General features: G+C 46.7%; 1 long non-coding RNA gene across 3 annotated transcripts; it reads right to left on the bottom strand.

The window, feature by feature from the left end:
* Positions 1–231: 231 nt before the first annotated feature.
* Positions 232–12961, bottom strand: Gm32296. 3 transcript variants are annotated; one of them, XR_381783.4, is made up of 3 exons: positions 12825–12961; positions 3751–3863; positions 232–1085 (listed from the first exon to the last, which is right to left on the bottom strand). It is a non-coding gene; the product is annotated as a predicted gene, 32296 (long non-coding RNA). The 3 variants fall into 3 exon arrangements; XR_872878.2 differs by lacking the exon at positions 12825–12961 and adding an exon at positions 4256–4342; XR_872879.2 differs by lacking the exon at positions 12825–12961 and adding an exon at positions 4179–4335.
* Positions 12962–17569: the final 4608 nt, after the last annotated feature.

Here is a 17569-nt window from a genome sequence, read left to right as displayed (position 1 = left end):
CTGGGAACATTGACCTCTGGGAATGAGCAATGCCTGGGCCTCTGAGACAAGGCTTCCAAATGCTTGTTCTGACAAAATGAATAGACTCTTCCAGAAATGATCTCTTCCTCATTCACCTGAGCTCTGGATGTAATAAAAGCAATCACAACAACAACAACCATTCCTCTGTGTGTTCGTTTGTACACACACTGAGATACATATATACAAGAAGGCTTCCCAGACATGAGAGTTGGATCAGACATTAAAATTGCTTCAGCCAAGTGTAGGAGCGTAAACCTGTAATATCCACAAGGCTGAGGCAGGAGAATCACCAGCTCAAAGCCAGCGTTTATTACACCCCTGGGTGTATCAGGGTCAGAATAATGTGCTGGAACTTTGTATTCAGAAGGTCATGAAGTCCTTCTGGAGAAGTGACACAGGTGCTAGGGAGGTATTCTTTTCTCTTCAGCTTCTGAGAACATTTCAACCTTTATTTAAATAATAATATTAATAACAATAATAAATGTTGTGTGAGGTGGTTCATGTCTATACCTTCAGAAGCCTGAGGCAGAAGGATGACAGGTTCAAGGCCAGCCTCACAATGTAGCAAGACACTGTCTCAAAAAAAAATGTTGTTTATACTTTTGATCATGAAAACACAGACATGAGTCTGTATTTAGTTATACTACATGCAGTTAAAGGATTTTGAGTGTTAAAATGGACAATGGGTCTGAACGCACAGTAATCTAAGGGATTGGACCGAGATCCTGACATTAAGTTACCCCACCCCTCAGGACCTCAGAACGCTCCCCTGTGGAGAAGAAAGGGCAAGCCAGATTCATAGGGAAGACCCCCTTCTGAGTCAATGTCCCAGATGATGTCCCTTCAACCAGTCCTGGAGTCACTCTAAGTTGTCATGGTGTCCACTGGTCCCAACTGAGAACCTCTGCCAGGTGTCTGAGGCAGGTAGCGACCCCCTGCCTCATGTAGACAGTGGTCCCTGTGCTCTTGCTTCCTCCTCCTGTTGCTGCATACACTTGGCCACCTCTTGTATGCATGAGCTTATGGGCTGCTTGTTGCTGAGCATAAACAGTGATGTCAGGACCCTGAAAGAATGAGGAAACAGCTGACGCTTTCCTAACAGAAAGCAGAGCACTTGGCAAGCATGCCCAAACCACACAGCCAGGCTGGGGAGTGGAGCGATGCTGACACCCTGTAGGAGGAGCCATGGGCATTACCCCAGACTGAGCACACCCAGTGCCCACCTGCTCTCCCTGCACTCCCGGAGCCCAGACCATAAGCCTGAGTGGGGTGAAGATGAGTTTGCCCTGCTGGGTCCACCCTCCTAGAACAGGTGGCCTCTGAGAATGTTTACCAGTTGTGTAGCCTTGGACACACACAGTCAGAGAAAGCCCCAGCACAGTGACATGCCCACGCCTACCCCCCCCCCCCCGGAATAAAATGGAAGGAGGGGTGGGAGTTGGGTGGAGTCGTCTGGGACAGGAGGAGGGCCTCCAGATGTCTGTGTCACATTTTTATGATTTTAACAAATTCTAGGTGGCTTTCTACCACATCTGTCTAGAGGCTAATCTAGAGTACATTAAGAACACAGGAAAGGATCTAGCCCAGGGCTGAACACTTATTCCAACTCCAGATTCTAAATCTCCGGAGGTCTGGGGCTTTGTTTGTCTGCCTTCTCTGTGGGGGTGTGCCTTCACAGTCACAGGTCTTCAATGTGTGTGCATCATGTGCTTGTTAATTGCCAAAAAGCAAGCAGATGTTGAGGGATAAGGAATTTATTTTAAGTGAAATATTAAAGGGGCTTGGGAAAAGGCACGGTGGTGGAGCTGCCTAGGGATAGCACCACCCACAGTGGGGCCCAGTCCTTCCACAGCAATCAGCAACAAAGAAAATGCCCCACGGGCATCCCCACAGGCCAGTCTTAGCAAGGGCAAAGGCCTGGGTTCCATCCCTAGTACCAAAAAACAAAACAAAACAAAACAGAAATATACATCACAAAAGCAAAGAGAAAGAAAGAAAGAAAGAAAGAAAGAAAGAAAGAAAGAAAGAAAGAAAGAAAGAAAGAAAGAAAGAAAGAAAGGAAGGAAGGAAGGAAGGAAGGAAGGAAGGAAGAAAGGAAGAAAGAAAGGAAGAAAGAGAACAAAATTAAAAAGACAGTTGGAAGGCTGACTGATGCAGACCAAGAAGGGAAAACCACAAAATTGTGAAGGATGTGGAGAACGGGGCCACCCTGCATGTCAGGTTAAAGCTGGATAGTGAGCATCCACTCCAGACACCTCAATCTCAGGAGCCGGTCTAAACCACTCTTTGCCCCCCCCCCCCAAAAGCTTAATACTTTCTAGACACCAAGCAGACAGGCTGTGATTCTTAGGATGTACTGTGCGTTTGTAGCTGGACGAGCCCCAAAGGCTCACGCCTAGGAAGGGAGCCTGCCTTTAGCCAGGAGCCTGACACTGAACTCTGGCTCTCCTTGAGACCTCTGGTCAGGCCAAACCCCACCCCATTCTCCATCCCTGAACCTGAGAGGAGAAGGGAGGTGAGCAAGGCAGGCGCCCCAGAACTGCAGTGCCTCTGAAGGTGGCTCCCTCCTCTTTGTCTCATTTGGTCTGAATTCTGGGGGCTGTGATTGTCCTGTACCCCCAAGGACTTTTACACTAAGCAAGGTGTGAAGTGCTGGGATCAGATGGTGCCGTTAACAGCAGCCTCGGGGGTGGAACCCCCCTGAACACCTGACCTTGTGAATTCCTGTTAACTTTTTGTCTATTCCCAGGGCTTCTAACACCTAGGACCTGCAGTGAGAAATTGGGACAGGGAACCTGTGTCCTCCACGCTCCACGTTCCTTATCTACTGAAACCGGTTCTAGGGCCTGCTGTGAGCAACCAGTAGGGGCTTCAGAGAGCTCGGAAGATAAAGCCTGAATAGAATGTAGCACAGTGCCAGGAAAACAGACAAGTGTGCATTCAACAATTATTAGCAAGGGCTATATGTTTAGTACTGTCCTAGGCACTGGAGATCCAACCCTGAGCAAAACTAAGTCCTGTTCTTCTGGAGTTTCTCTCCCACGAAGGGAGGCAGAAGGAAGAATATGTAAACAAATCAGGCGTTGTGAGAGGATAAATAGGTGGGTGTGTTGGTTACACCCCTGTCATCCCAGCATTCGGGAGATAGGATCACTAGTTCAAGGTCAGCCTCAGCTACAGAGTGAGAGGCTTGAAAGTGAGGCAACAACACCAGATCAGACCAGATTGGCAGCAAATGAGCTAAGATTTATTGGTGCTGCTCTCAAGTGAGGTTCACAGGTCCCAGGGCAAGGGCCAGAGAAGTCGAGGACCCAAGATGGACAGTCCTGGGCAAGGAGAAGGGTGCCGTGTCAGGCAGAAGCTGGCTATTTCCCATCTAAGGTCCTAGTTTGAGTGCCTGGTGGTCATTCAAGAGCAGGCTTCATGCCATCCGTAACTCAATTTTGGCACTGTCCACGTAAGGACTGGGGGGTTACAATGTGAGGAGGGGTTGTAGCAAACGGAAGCTCGCGCTCTCTCTGTCTCTCTCTGTGTCTGTGTCTGTCTCTATCTCTCTCGCGCACTCTCTCTCTCTCACTCTCTATCTCTTTCTCTGTATCTCTCTGTCTCAAAGAGTTCCTCTCTCAAACACAATACCTGCCAGGTACTGCCTCAGTTTCACCAAGGTGCACAGTCTTTGGAAGCCTACATACCAAGCCACCCAGACAGAGTTCCTGGTCTGGTACTTACTGGCATGTATCCCGGAGTGGGACAATTCCTTCATTCCTGGGAGCCTTGGTCTTCTCCTCTGCTGCAGTGTAGAAACTGGGACCAGCACCAACCTTGAAGGTGGCATGGAGGCACTATAAGGAGATGATCCAGGAAGGCACTTGGCACAGATTCAAAAGCAACCCCCAGACCCCAGGTCACATTCCCTGCATCCCTGTAAACTAGATTTCAACCTCTCTGGTGCCAAGGTGGCTATAGCCTAGAGATTGCCTAGCTCCCACCCAAGAAGCGGTGATCCACAGCCCATTCACAGTGCACAGCTGGAGGAGAGAAACTGGTGAACCTGCCAGAGCCATCCTTCTGCAGAACTTAGCTCTCCAGAACACCTGCTGCCCACACACACACCCCCAATCCCCCCCACCCCACCCACACCCCCACCCCCGTGCCACCTGGCTCCATTCCTGCTGCTCTCAGCAACAATTCTCTGACCTCCCCTTAGAGGCCACTCTCTCCCCATCCCCACTACCAGTCTTAAAGCTTCGGAGGGTGTGGAAAGCCACATGTGCCGTTGCAGAGTGGCACTGACTACTGCTGGCCACCATGCATAAGTTTGACAAACAACCAATGTGTACATATGCAGTAAAGTTTTTTGCAAAGACACTGCCTGGCCCGGGCATGATAATGAGGCTTTGAGAGTATAACCAATCAGATGTGAGACATGCAAATGAGGTATGATAATGAGGCTCTGTGAGGTACAGAGAGAGAGTAGCCAATCAGATGAGGAACATGCAAATGAGGCGTAGTGCATAACCAATCCGGGTGTGAGACACGCCTCTCCTAGGCCTATATAAGCAGCACCAGTTCTGGGCTCGGGGTCTCTTCGCCTCTGCAATCAAGCTCTCCCAATAAACGTGTGCAGAAGGATCCTGTTGCAGCATCGTTACTGCTGGCCAGTCCGGCGCGCGCAAGAGGAGGGAAACTTTCTCTGGCTTCAGAGTAAGAGTGAGCACCTGGCTCCCAACGGATCTGCACATTCCCCTCTCTTCCCCACAGATACTGGTCAAGGATAGGATTGTTGTAGCTGCACAGGAATTAGTTAGGGCTGGTCTAGACCTTGGACACAAAGGACCATGATGATACCAAATTCAGTTACATTTATTAAAGCATCGAAAAATATGATACAGAGTAAGAAACTGTGTTTTTGGTAGCTTGGTTTGATTTTGGAGTTTTGAATTCAGGAGCCCCCGGAAGTAGCAACCACTAACTGACCTTTTGCACAAAAGCTTGTCTTGTAAAGACTTTACATGTATCAAATCAAGCTTTGTCTTTAACATTGCTTTCTATCTCCTCCTCCTCCTCCCTCCCCCCACCCTTATCTTCTGATCATACAGGGGCCAACAAGATAGCTCAGTGGGTGAAAGCATTTGTCACCACACCTGACAATCTGAGTTCAATACCTGGAACCCACAAAGCAGAATAAGAACCAACTATGGATCCGGGCGTGGTGGTGCACGCCTTTAATCCCAGCACTCGGTAGGCAGAGGCAGGCAGATTTCTGAGTTCGAGGCCAGCCTGGTCTACAAAGTGAGTTCCAGGACAGCCAGGGCTATATAGAGAAACCCTGTCTCGAAAAAAAAAAAAAAAAAAAAAAAAAAAAGAAACAACTATGGTAAACTGTCCTTTGGCTTCCATGTGTCCTACAAACTTCAGCTCTCACACAACCACAACCTTTACTTTCCTGTCACATTCATCCTGAGGGAACCAAATCCGTTCTGGCTCTCTCTTCAATATAGGAAGTACAGTCTCGTCAGTGACTGGCTCTCACCTCCTACCCTGCACTTTTTTTGATGGCTCATTGGGTCTCCACAGCCTCCCTCTCCAGCTCAGTCACACCTTCCCCAACTCACCCTACAATCTCCCAAATGGAGAAGAAGACCAAGGCTGAGTTCAGGACCCCTGCCACCCTCCCCTCACAAGCCCTTCCTCAAGCCAGCCTGTACTCCCAGTTTCAGTGGCCAATTCTGTAAGAACAGATTCACACCACACCCCAGGCCTGGCCTCTCTGCACTTGTCCCATCACCACAAAATCTTCACGCTAAGAAGGGGTCCGAGTCCCTCCTGGGAATCAGCTCTCTCCCACTTCACTGCATCTGTGAAAACGTTGTTTTGCTTTCATTCTATGGGGGAAAAAATGCAGCCCCATTGGGAGATGTCCAGATCTACTCTCCCCGCCCTTCCTCCCTGTGTTGAAATGTGTCCCCTTGGAACATGGCTGCTGCTGAGCTCACTGCCTTCACCCCAATCTTGGTGTAAATTTATTTCTTACTCCTGTCATAGACCATTGAGAAACACAGTCAATTAGGGACCCAATCCCCTTCAAGATGGTAGCATGCATTTCCAACTATGGCCTAGAGTTCTCCACACCAGCATCTTAACATTGAGCCAGCAGATGACAGGTAAGAGAGAGGATAGCAGATCGCAGGGGAGAGCTTTGAAGGACCAGGCCTAGGTCACACTCTCCTACCAAACTAGGAGGGAGGCTGGAAAACTTGCTCTAGCTCTGAGACCGAGAGAAAAGAAAGAAAGAACCAGTGAACAGATAGCCATGACCTAGAGATGTGTGCCTAGGTACTCAGCCTGTCCTCCCTGAGGAAGCCCCAGACCTCAAGGAACTCTCTAGAAGCAGCCCAAAGTCATCTGTTCATATGCCCACCTGCTTCACGGCATGGGTATTGCTTGATTTCTAGCCTTCAGTCAATCTACAAATACTTCTTGGATGCAAAGGCAAATCTTCACAAAAATTGTTCCTGTCCTCGAGATGATCGCGCTTTCAAGATCTCACGCACGCTTAAGGAAACCATTTCCCATGTTTCCCTTTTTGAAATCCTTTTACTTGGTGACAATGTCCACCAGAACCTCACGATCAGGTCTCAGACTTTCAGCCTCCAAGATCGCTACTTTAAACACCTGGCTTGTTATAACAAAAGAACACAAGCTCATAGGCTAGTTGTTCATTATTCACGAACCCTAATAGGCACAAATATCAGGTCATCTCTGTTGTGCTTTCTGAGCTACCACAGTCAGAAACTTGTGCTTTTCCCCCTGGAGGACACAGGACCTGTCCCAATGAGAAAGGAGATACCTACCAGACAAGAAAACTAAAAACATCAAAAAAATTAAGCCAAAGGAAACTATTATCACCATATCTTCCATTGATCCAGTTCTCACCTTCCTTCTGGCAACAACACCTGGATTTCCACTTGGAGAATATCTTAATTTGATTCTCCAAAAACAGACACAGGGTCGAGTGCAAATAGATAATTTAGGAGATAATTTCATAAAATACCACAAGGGAATTAGAAAAACCAAGGGGGCAGAAAGTCCACAGAGAGTGTGTCCTTCAAGAGCTTCTCCAAGAACCTGGAACTCTGAGAAACACTGTAGAATGGGACCCTAGAGCCCGTCCCCCAGAGAAGAGAGAACTGGGGGGTTTAGACAGCAGAGCTATGGGAACTGCATCCAGAAGAATAATCTCCCCAGCACTCTGGCTGGGTATGTTCACAGTGGGTCTGAGATCAGAGAGCCCACAGAGAGAGATGCATGTGTCCACAGTTGAGAATTCAACCAATATCTACTTAAATGGTAAGAGCCAAGGGCATAAGATTGGAGCGTTGGCTTAGCTCATTTTCTGAGGCCTTAACAGGATGCCCGAATCTGGATAATCTACCAACAATATAGATCTATTTTGACCATGCTGTTAGAGTCTGGGATGTCTAGTGGCATGACAATGGCATTCAGCAGGAGTCTCTGTGCTGTGACATAGCATGGCAGAGGAGCAAGTAAGCCTGTGGACGACAGAGAACATTGTATAGATACACTCTTTTCATCAGAAAGCGGTTCCCAGGTTGATTCATTAGATGGATGGATAGATAGATAGATAGATAGATAGATACTAGTAAAAGAAGTCTAGGGAAACAGCTTAGCATTAGAGATTGCCTAGCACACACAAGGCCCTAGTTTCAACACCAGATTTTTTTTTAAAGTGTATTTATTTCAACATGAGTTTTGAAGAGGACATTCTAACTACAGCAGCCACCAACAATATCTGCCACAGTGACTGTATTATTCTTTCATTGTGACAACACACTATCTGAGCAGGTGCCTTTATAAAGAAAGGAGGTTTATCCCTGAGGCAGCCTGGAGCATCGCATCCTAAGAGATAGGCAGTACACATGTGAATGTGTCTCCATCTGTTTCTACCTTCTTAGTACTCTAACGTAACATTTTTAGGATTCAGCATGTGTACAGTTGAGGGGAACATGCAGCCATAGTCACACCATTCCAATGACAGCCTCTTATGTGGTCAGCTCTGTTTGTCCTCTTGGGCCACAACCCAAACCTGGTCAGCAGAAACCCTACATCCTCTTGGCCCTGGGTACAGGCCCGGCTGAGTCAATCATCAACTCTCAGTTTTCAGAATCATGCTGGAACGATGGCAGATATCGCTACACTGCAATGAAGGATAGCCTGGAGTCCGAAGGAACCACAACATTGCAGAAAGCCTGCTGGGAAACCGACTAGCACAGACCAACCAGTGCAGAGAGGAGGACTGAACCCCAAGAGCTCTTCCGAGCACCTAGACCTCTGTGTTTCTAACTCATGCCCTTGGCCTCTATGGGAAGGTAAAAGGATAGGTTTTCATTTTTATTTTTTTTAATCTTAAGTTAGTCTAAGTTGGATGTGTCCAACTCCTTGAGACCAGCAAGACTCTCTAAAATGCATACGATAACAATTCAAGTCTTTATCATCTCCAGTTCTCCCATTCAAAGCAGCCCTGCCTTTTCCCACCTTAGAACCAGCTGTCTTCCCAGGATCCTCTCTGCACACATGCTCCACCCACTGAAAGCCTTGCTCACCTCGCTCTGCCCCCAGCTCTGCTTCTCCCTCTTTCAACATCTGGCTAAATCCTATCTATTGCTCAAGATCCAGCTCTCTCCTGCCTCCTCCAAAAGCTACCCTGGCAACCCCAAGCCCCGGAGCTCCTGGGTCACCACTCTTTACTTAATATTTCCCCATGGGGAGCAGGATTCAAACATACATTGGGTGTAAGGGTTGACTGTGTGTTTGTTTGTTCTCTGTGAGCACCCAGAACAGGTGGCCCTAGAAAACTGCTGGTACCCTGAAGGGGTTTCCTAGTCTGCCTGGGGATTCTCCCATTGGCCTTTAGGCTGTTGGAAGATTTCACTAAATAAATGTGAATCACCTGGTGCCCACCAAAGGTTTTCACGGTACTGGGAAGCCACAGTTTTAAAACACCCAACTCTTTTTTCAGTGTGAAGCTTCCTTGAACTCAACAGACCAAGTTCTCCTGCTTAGGTTCTTCTGACTGGCTTCTGACTCAGCTAATTTCCCCTTGCTGTGGGGCCCCTTGAAGATCTTCCTCAGTTCCCCAAGCCCTGCTGCTACACAGATTCTCCGCTGTAATGCTTGGTCACTTCCCAATAAGTTCTGACCATGTGTCTAGGAGGTTGGGGGATCTGGAGCTAGTGTCAGAGCTGAGACTCATCCTTCATCCACGCCTTTATCTTCTGGCTGACCTCGAGTTCTTCCCTCTGCTTCCCATTCTCCATTCCAGCTGGCTCCCGACTAGGCCAAGGAATTCCCCAGTCAGCACACTGGGCTGCTTGTCCAAACCTTACGACCTCCTTTAAGGGTGTCATGAAATCAGAGATAAAACAGTCATGGGGATTCCCTGGTCGTCACATGAGGAAGCTCCTGCCTGCCAGGTTCATCACCCTGAGATCACCAGAGATGTCCCATGAATTTTCTCCAACACCCCTTCCAGCGTTCATTCATTAGCCTTCTGTACCCTGCAGAGAGTGCTCTGCACTGACTCTGGGAAGGAATAGTTCACGAGGGCTCGCCAGCATCTGTCACTAACAGGCTTTCGCAGACAAGCCCTTGCCAACAACTTAAGAGGAAACAAGATCCCAAAAGGCCCCCAACTGTCTGGTCATGTGACCTTCTTGGCTCTGCTACAAGAACGTCCTGTTCTTCTTGAAGTGATGTTTCTATTGAGGAAGTCACCATGTCATATGTGGGACAGGAAAAACATCTATTTCAAGTCCCAACGTAATCGCTCTGAGTTAGCGCAGTCTTTTCAAGAACTGCCTGGACAGCAGAGAAAGACCAGTTCTGAGGGAAAGGATGGAAGCCTGGATTGTTAAGTGAGGGAAGGCCAACTGCAGGGAAGAGGAGCAAGGGTTGTCGTTCTGATTCTCCGGGTAAAACATTTCTGGCTAGCCATGAAGGGTTGAGAGCATCCATCATACAACCCCCAAACCATGGTGTGGAGACGTTGGCACACACCCAGCAGACAGGGAAGGGGAATATCCCTACACCCAGCACAGCTGGGTCCTGCTGGACCTGGAGCATCTCCCAGAGGCCAATGTGTTGAAGGTCTGGTCCCCAGCTCATGGCACTATTGGGAAGTTCTGGAAGCATTATGATATGGATCACCAGATCCATAAGTGGATGTCAGATGAATTGGGGTGTACCCTAGAGGGGGACTGTGAGAGCTATGAAGGTCTCACCACAGCTGACTGGCTTTCCCAGAGTTCAAAGACGTGTAATAAGCATCAGTTTCATATTTCCTTCTCGAATTCCAGAAAGCAGACACCAAGCTTACCATTCCCATATCACTTGGGTTGACCACTAGAAACAAGGGTTGATCTTGAAGGCTCATGGACTCTCACACTGACATAAGAGAACAGGAGTTGGGGGATGAGCTGGGGGAGGGTGTTGGAGATCATCTGTAGTCTGGAAAGATGGCTCAGCAGTTAAGAGCACTTGCTGCTCTTGCAGAGGCCTGGGCTTCAGTTCCCAACGCACCCATGGAGGGGGACAATTGTCTCTAACTCCAGTTTCAGGGAGGGAATCTGATGCCCTCTTCTGGCCTCCATGAGCACTGCATGTATGAATTAAAATGCTCATACACATAAAATAAATAGAAATAAATCTTTGGAAAACAATAGGTCACCTGTGTTCTCAGACCCATGCTGTTTGGTTGGGCTTCCTAGCATGTTGGAGGTGTTTGGCTTGTAAAATTCTTGGGTAAGTGGGTTTATTTTATTCAGAGACTGTTTACACATCTCTGTAGTTTCATTTTCCTCAAGAACTATTTGAGTCTTAAGGAACTAGAACGACCTGCGTCTAGTTTTCACTTCTCACTAATCAATCAACCAATCAATTAGTGTTCTGTATTAGCCTGGTAAAGGAACAGACAGGGGCTGGAGAGATAGCTCATAGATTAAGAGCACTGGCTGCTCTTCCTGAGGTCCTGAGTTCAATTCCCAGCAAACACATGGTGGCTCACAACCCTCCATAATGAGATCTGATGCCCTCTTCTGGCATGCAGGTGTACATACAGATAGAGCACTTGTAAACTTTTAAAACGGAAAAGAAAAAAAAAAGAAAAAGACAGGTAGATGATAAGAGTTACTATAAGCCTGTCTAACCTGGAGCCTACCACTAATTACCCTGGAGCTCTCCAAGCAGTTTCTCCATTACCATACAAAGTCAGTGGAAAGCAATACTCCTTCCAAAAGTCCCAGGGGAGACCTTGTCTTGAGCATCTAAATTAGCGATGGCAGATGTTGCCATGCCTGATACTATTTTGCACTCTTGACAAGCATCACTTTCACATACACCGCTGACCCTCAGAGGTGCCCCAGGACTGCACTCCAGTGTCTACCAGCAACCACCTGGGCCTGCCTCATAGGAAGAAGTCAGCTCATGGTCTAAGTCTAAGTGCATGGTGGCCTCTGATAGTTTTGTCACGTGAACCTCAATCTAGAAACCTTCATGGTACTTTCTATAACCTTCAGTGAGTAATGGAATCCCAGGATTACAGATTGCAGGCGTGCTTTAGGAACTATCCAGTTTAATTTAAAAGAAGCCAAGAGCATCTGATGCTGCGGGTGGGGCTTCTTAGTTACTTGACTCACGGCTTCAACAAAAGACTCAAAAGAAAGCAACCTTAAGGGTGCCAAAGGCTTATTTGGGCTCATGACTCCAGACAATGCAGTTCACTGAGGTAAGGAAGGAATGTTAGTGAGAGCAAGAGGTGGCTAGTCACCTTACATCTTCACCCAGAAAAGACAGCGACAAATTCTAACGCTAATCCATTTTCTCCCTAGAATTCAGTCCATGACCTGAGTCCAGGGAGTGGTGCTGTCCTCTTTAAAGTGAATCTAAATTCTATCAACTTCACAAGTCAACCATCCAGAGTAACTATTACTTGGAGAAACTAAGGCCCAGAGAAGTTAAGAAACTTGCCCAGGGCCGGAGCACCAGCTGATGCATGAGCGGTCTCTCACACCCGTGTGCTACTCCAAAGGCAGCAGAGAACTTTTACAGGAAGTCGCTCCCAAGAGCCTGCATCCACTCCTTCGGTAAGTAGTAATAGAATTCTGTTGTGTTCTATGAACTGTGCTGGAGACTATAAAAACAGTAACTAGGAAGAAAGCAAAGAAAGAAAAGTTTCGATCCCTTCTTTATATCAAACAGGAAAATGTAAGAGTGTCCATGTCCTGAGGAGGGCAGGTAGTATAGCCTCGGTGTTTTAGGTACTCTGTGGATGACCAGAGAAATCATCAGGATGCTACTAAAACTGTTGAATCAACTTCAACATGTTTTTCCTGGAGATCTGAGTCCCTCTGCTCGTCCCCATAATCCACATAGTACGGTGAGAAGGACACAGATGTGAGAACATGAACTTGCCCTGAGTCTGTCTCCTTGAACCAGCTAGTTCATCTGGGGCAACTTACATCTCTCTAGGTCTCGGTTTCCCCATCACTAAGGGAAATGGGTAGAGGCAGGAGATCGCTAATCTTCCTGCCTAGCAACACATAGCAATTCTGCTAGACCAAAGCAAAGACAGGCTACCCAACCGTGCTTCACCTTCCCTTCTAACCAGATATTCTATGAAGCATCTGCCTCTGCAACCAGAACAACCAAAAGAACAAAAAAAAAAAAAAAAAAAAAAATCTCAGGAAAGATACTATGGTCTAGTAAACCTAAAACCCTCTACTTACCTCTGATCATACCTGCAATTGATCATGTGACCAGAACCAACCAGTTCAATTTCCACGTGTCCTGCTGGCTTCTCCCATCACAGAGGAAGCTGGATACTGAAATGCTTCGAAAAGATGAAGATGTTCCAGTCATGAAGGGGAAAAGGAATTACTAAAATAAATTGTAGATAACAGGTAGGTTTCTTCTGTCCAAGGAGGGGGAAGCTCAAACAAGTCTTGTAGGGCTCTGACCAGAGTCAGAGTGGTCAGAATGAATTATATATACGTGTCTGTGTATGTGTGTATGTATGTATGTATGTATGTATGTATGTATGTATGTATGTATACATATATATGCAGATAGAAAGACACAAATACAGACGTGCTTATATATGGGGTGACATCTAGGCATATATTTCTTATCTCCTTCCTGTGGAAGGCTCTAGAAGCAATTTCACAAGCAGCAAGGAACACTCTCAGGACCCTGAAACTTGTTTCAAAATGCCATTCTTGGAGCCAAAGAAAAGGCTCAGGAGTTAAGAGCACTTACTGCCCTTGCAGAGGACCCAGGTTTGGCTCCCAGCACACAATAGCCTATAATGATCTGTAACTCCAGTTCCAGGGAAATCTGACTCCTTCTGGTCTCTAAGGGCAACTGCACACACATGGTGCACATACATATGTGCAGGCAAAACACTCAAACAAACAAGCAAATCTTAAAAACAAAATGAAAACATTTAAACTATTGTCCAGTCAAAGAAGCCAGGGCTCCTTTGAGAAAGGACCAGTTCTAAAGTCAAAGTGGGGAGATGGCATGATGAGCCTGGAGCTTCTCAGTGTGCTAGCGAGAGAGGAGATGGCAGGAGAAACGTGGGCCAATCCAAAACATAAGAACTGGGGAAGGCATCAAGGCTGGGACAGTTTGTTCAACAAAATAGCAGATGTGTTAGATGATAGTTCAAAGAATAAAATAAGTGTCTAACAACAAATAACGTGAATAAACTATCAATGGGAGAAAGGAATAGTGAGAATTGGTTAACCAAAAATAAGGATGTATGAAGAAAACTTATGGAAACCCACTTCTTTATAAGCTATTAAAATACATAACTTTATGAGGAGTTTGAGCAGATATCCAGCATGAGTGGATGGTCTTGCTCCCAGAAGACTTGGGTCATGAAATAAAGTTCTCAGTGCTGGGCACAGAAAACCTCTGTAAGCCTCTCGAGGCACATGAGTGGTCAGGTCCCACCCCTAGGCCCTCCAATCAATCATCAGGTTCCACCCAAAGAACATTCTAACTGTCCTAATGGCTGGACACAGCCCCTGCCCTACAGAGTAAAAAGCCCAGGCTCTGGACCTGAACTCCCATCAATCCCCACCCTGGAAATCTCCACCTTGTCCCCCAAGAAATCCTATAACAGTTCTCTGCTGTTTCTCACCCAACCAGAGGCAGCCGCCTTCCTAGGGTTTCCCCTCCCAATAAATCTCTTGTGTGAGGTTTGTTGTCTGCTGTGACTTTATGGTCTTCCTTGGCTCCTGACTGCCAGGATACCCTTTCATCCAAGCTGTAACCCTTACACTATTCCTATGATCTTGGTCAGGGAGGTTCCATAGGTCCCTAAGGCAACACAGATTATGTCCATTGCTCTGTCTCCCACAATATTTACATGGTAAATTACCCTACTGATAAGGACGTTACACACTTTGGTTTCAGGAAATGAAGGCATCAGTCTGCGAGTTTCCTATCTGCTGTTTCACTTTAATGGTGCCAGAGGGTGGTCTTCAGATCACTGAGGGAGAAAAGACTTCAGTGATCTTACCCAGGACTGTGCCCTGAATGCTCTAATACTGAACTGTTGGGTAAAACGTACCTACCAGTGCAATCGTGACACGGTTTTTGTAGGGGAGAGCAACCACTGATTGGGCTGAGGCCAGCTCCACAAGAGGAAATTCATGCCTGGTGCTGTTAATCAAGTCAAAAGCTCAGGTCTGGGGAGGCCATAGACCATAAGGGAGAGGGACCTACTAAGGTTTTGCTGGTTATACTGTCAAGTTGGCTTCTAACTGTTTATGTTTGGACACATAGAATTTATGCTGCATTCAACCTTGATCAGAGAAGGTTTCTTTTCATAATAAGCGGTGGTTAATGCAGAGACTCAAAGTGCTAAGGACAGGGGACTGTGAGTGTTCAGCCCTAAATGAGACACACACACACACACACACACGCACACACACACACGCACACGCGCACACACACACGCACACGCGCACACACACACGCACATGCACGCACGCACGCACGCGCACACACACACACACACACACACACACACACACACACACAGCTCCAGGAATAGCAGGATAGGATGGAAGAGCGGAGGTGGGGAGGAATACTGTGAGATTGTGTCTTCTGGACATAACCTGGCCTTTGCATTTATGGGCTCTCAGCAGCTGTGATTCTCACGCATGATCAAGTCAGTAAAAATTCCAGCGTGGATACGGGGTGAGTCACAGGCTCCAGCACAGCTAAAGAACTGCTATGCGTTCATGATTGGGGGGGGGGGACAGAAAGTCATTTTTCTTTCTGGGGATGTGGACGCTTGTGGGTCGCTCCTACTCAGTGGCTGATCTCACACCCATGCACTTGGGAACAGCATTAATTGAACTCAGTGTGTTATTTTTAAAAAGAAGGCAAGGAGGAGATATGGTTTGGAGGCGGGGGGTGGGGGGGTGGTATAGGGGAAGGCTGTTGGGGAGAGAAGGACCATGGGGGATGGATATAACCAAATTCATTATACATATGTATGGCATTCTTGAAGAGCAAATGAAAATTATTGTTTTGTTTTTAAAGAAAAGTCAAATAAAATTACAGACAAGAGATATATTTTCTTTATAGACAGCTTCAAATTCCATCTGTAAAATCTCTTCGGAGATAGGGCTTCCCTTTCTTCATGCTGAATGTGACCCAGGCTTAAGTGGATCTCTAAATTTGAGGCCAGTCCACTCTACAGGTGAGTTCCAGGACAGCCAAGGCTACATAGAGAAACTTTGTCTCATAAGCAACAACAAAATGAACAGAAAAAAACCCAAGTGTAGTCTAGGGTCTGGTTAAGGACACTTGCCACATTCACCAGCTTTCCTGGGGTGGTCTCATTACAAGGAGAAAACAGTTTATTTCAGTGCCTGGTTTCAGCCCAAGATAGGTGAGCCCTATTGCTTTGAGACTGTGTAGTCAAGGCAGCCTATTATGGCAGAATTGTGTGACAAGAGTCACTTCATGCTAGGAAGCAGAAAAAGAGAAAGAGGAGCAGGCTGTGGTTCCCCAACACCCTTCAAAAACATACCCAGGACCCTAAAAACTATTAGGTTCCACCTCCCAGTAGCACCCCATGATTGTAACAGTCCTCCTGCTTCTGCTTCCTAAGTGTTGAGACTGCGGGTGAGTCGCCATGTCTGGATTTGCTTATTTTCCCACGGAAAGGTGGAAGGAGAGAACCAGCCCCACAGAGCTGTCCACTGACTTCCTCATGCATGTACACACACACACACACACACACACACACACACATACACGTACACGTACACATACACGTACACACACACACATACACACACATGTGTACACACATACACACTTATATACACATACATACACAACATACATACACATGCACACACATATACACATACATACAAATACACACATACACACATATGCACATATATACACATACATATACATACATACACATATACATGCACATACATACATACACACACATACACACTCATATACATATATACATACACATACACACACATATACACATACACACATACATACACACATTCATACACACACATATATACACATACATACACAAACATACATGCACACATATATACACATACACACATTCACACACATACATACAAATACACACATATACACATACATGTATACACATACATATACATACATACATGCACACACACACACATATACATGCACATACACATACACACATACTTGGGGGTGAAGTGTCTCTTAGAAACAGTTACAGACAGGCTGGGAATCAAACCTGGGTCCCGACTGCCAGGATACCTTCCCATCCAAGCTGTAACTCTTACAGCCTCCCTGTGAGACTGTGTGCCAGTCCTAACTAAACACTTTCCTTTATAAGAGTTGCTGGGGCCATAATGTCTCTTTATGTTGTGTCTGGCCAGCAGATCACAGCCTGGGTTCTAGCCTGGAAAGGCATTTTGGAAACCTGGAAGAGAAAAGGGGCTAGGTGACGAGAGAAAATGATGGAGCTAAGACAGGCATTCTGATCAAAGCTCAATTTTACTGTTGCGACACTCAGTTATGAAGGAAGGTGGAGGGGCCCGATTCCCACCAAATAATCTCGGAGTCCAGTATCAGGGTGACCACGTGTATGGCTCCAAACAGCAAAGCAGCAGGTTCCAGCAGTGGGCGTGGCAGAACGATTGAGCGGGAAGCTCCACCCCTGAGCAAGCAGGTTTCAGGCTGGGGGAGGGGAGAATACATCTTTATAGCAATAGAGCATTGACTGAGACAACCACTAGCAATAAAAAAGTGAGACTAAGACTCTAGACCACTGACTTCAGAATGCTTGACACTGGACCAAGTGTGCCACTGTATAACACAAATCCAAGAGGCTTGGACAATAGCAGTGACAGTGGAAGCAAGAACATGAGCCATTTAACAAGGCCTGAACAGGGCATTTGCAATATCCTGTCGGCAT

This window comes from Mus musculus, chromosome 12, assembly GCF_000001635.26.
Source record: "Mus musculus strain C57BL/6J chromosome 12, GRCm38.p6 C57BL/6J".
Lineage (NCBI taxonomy): Eukaryota > Metazoa > Chordata > Mammalia > Rodentia > Muridae > Mus > Mus musculus.
The sequence above is the reverse complement of the archived record's forward strand: the minus strand, read 5'-3'. Positions and strand labels throughout refer to the sequence as shown.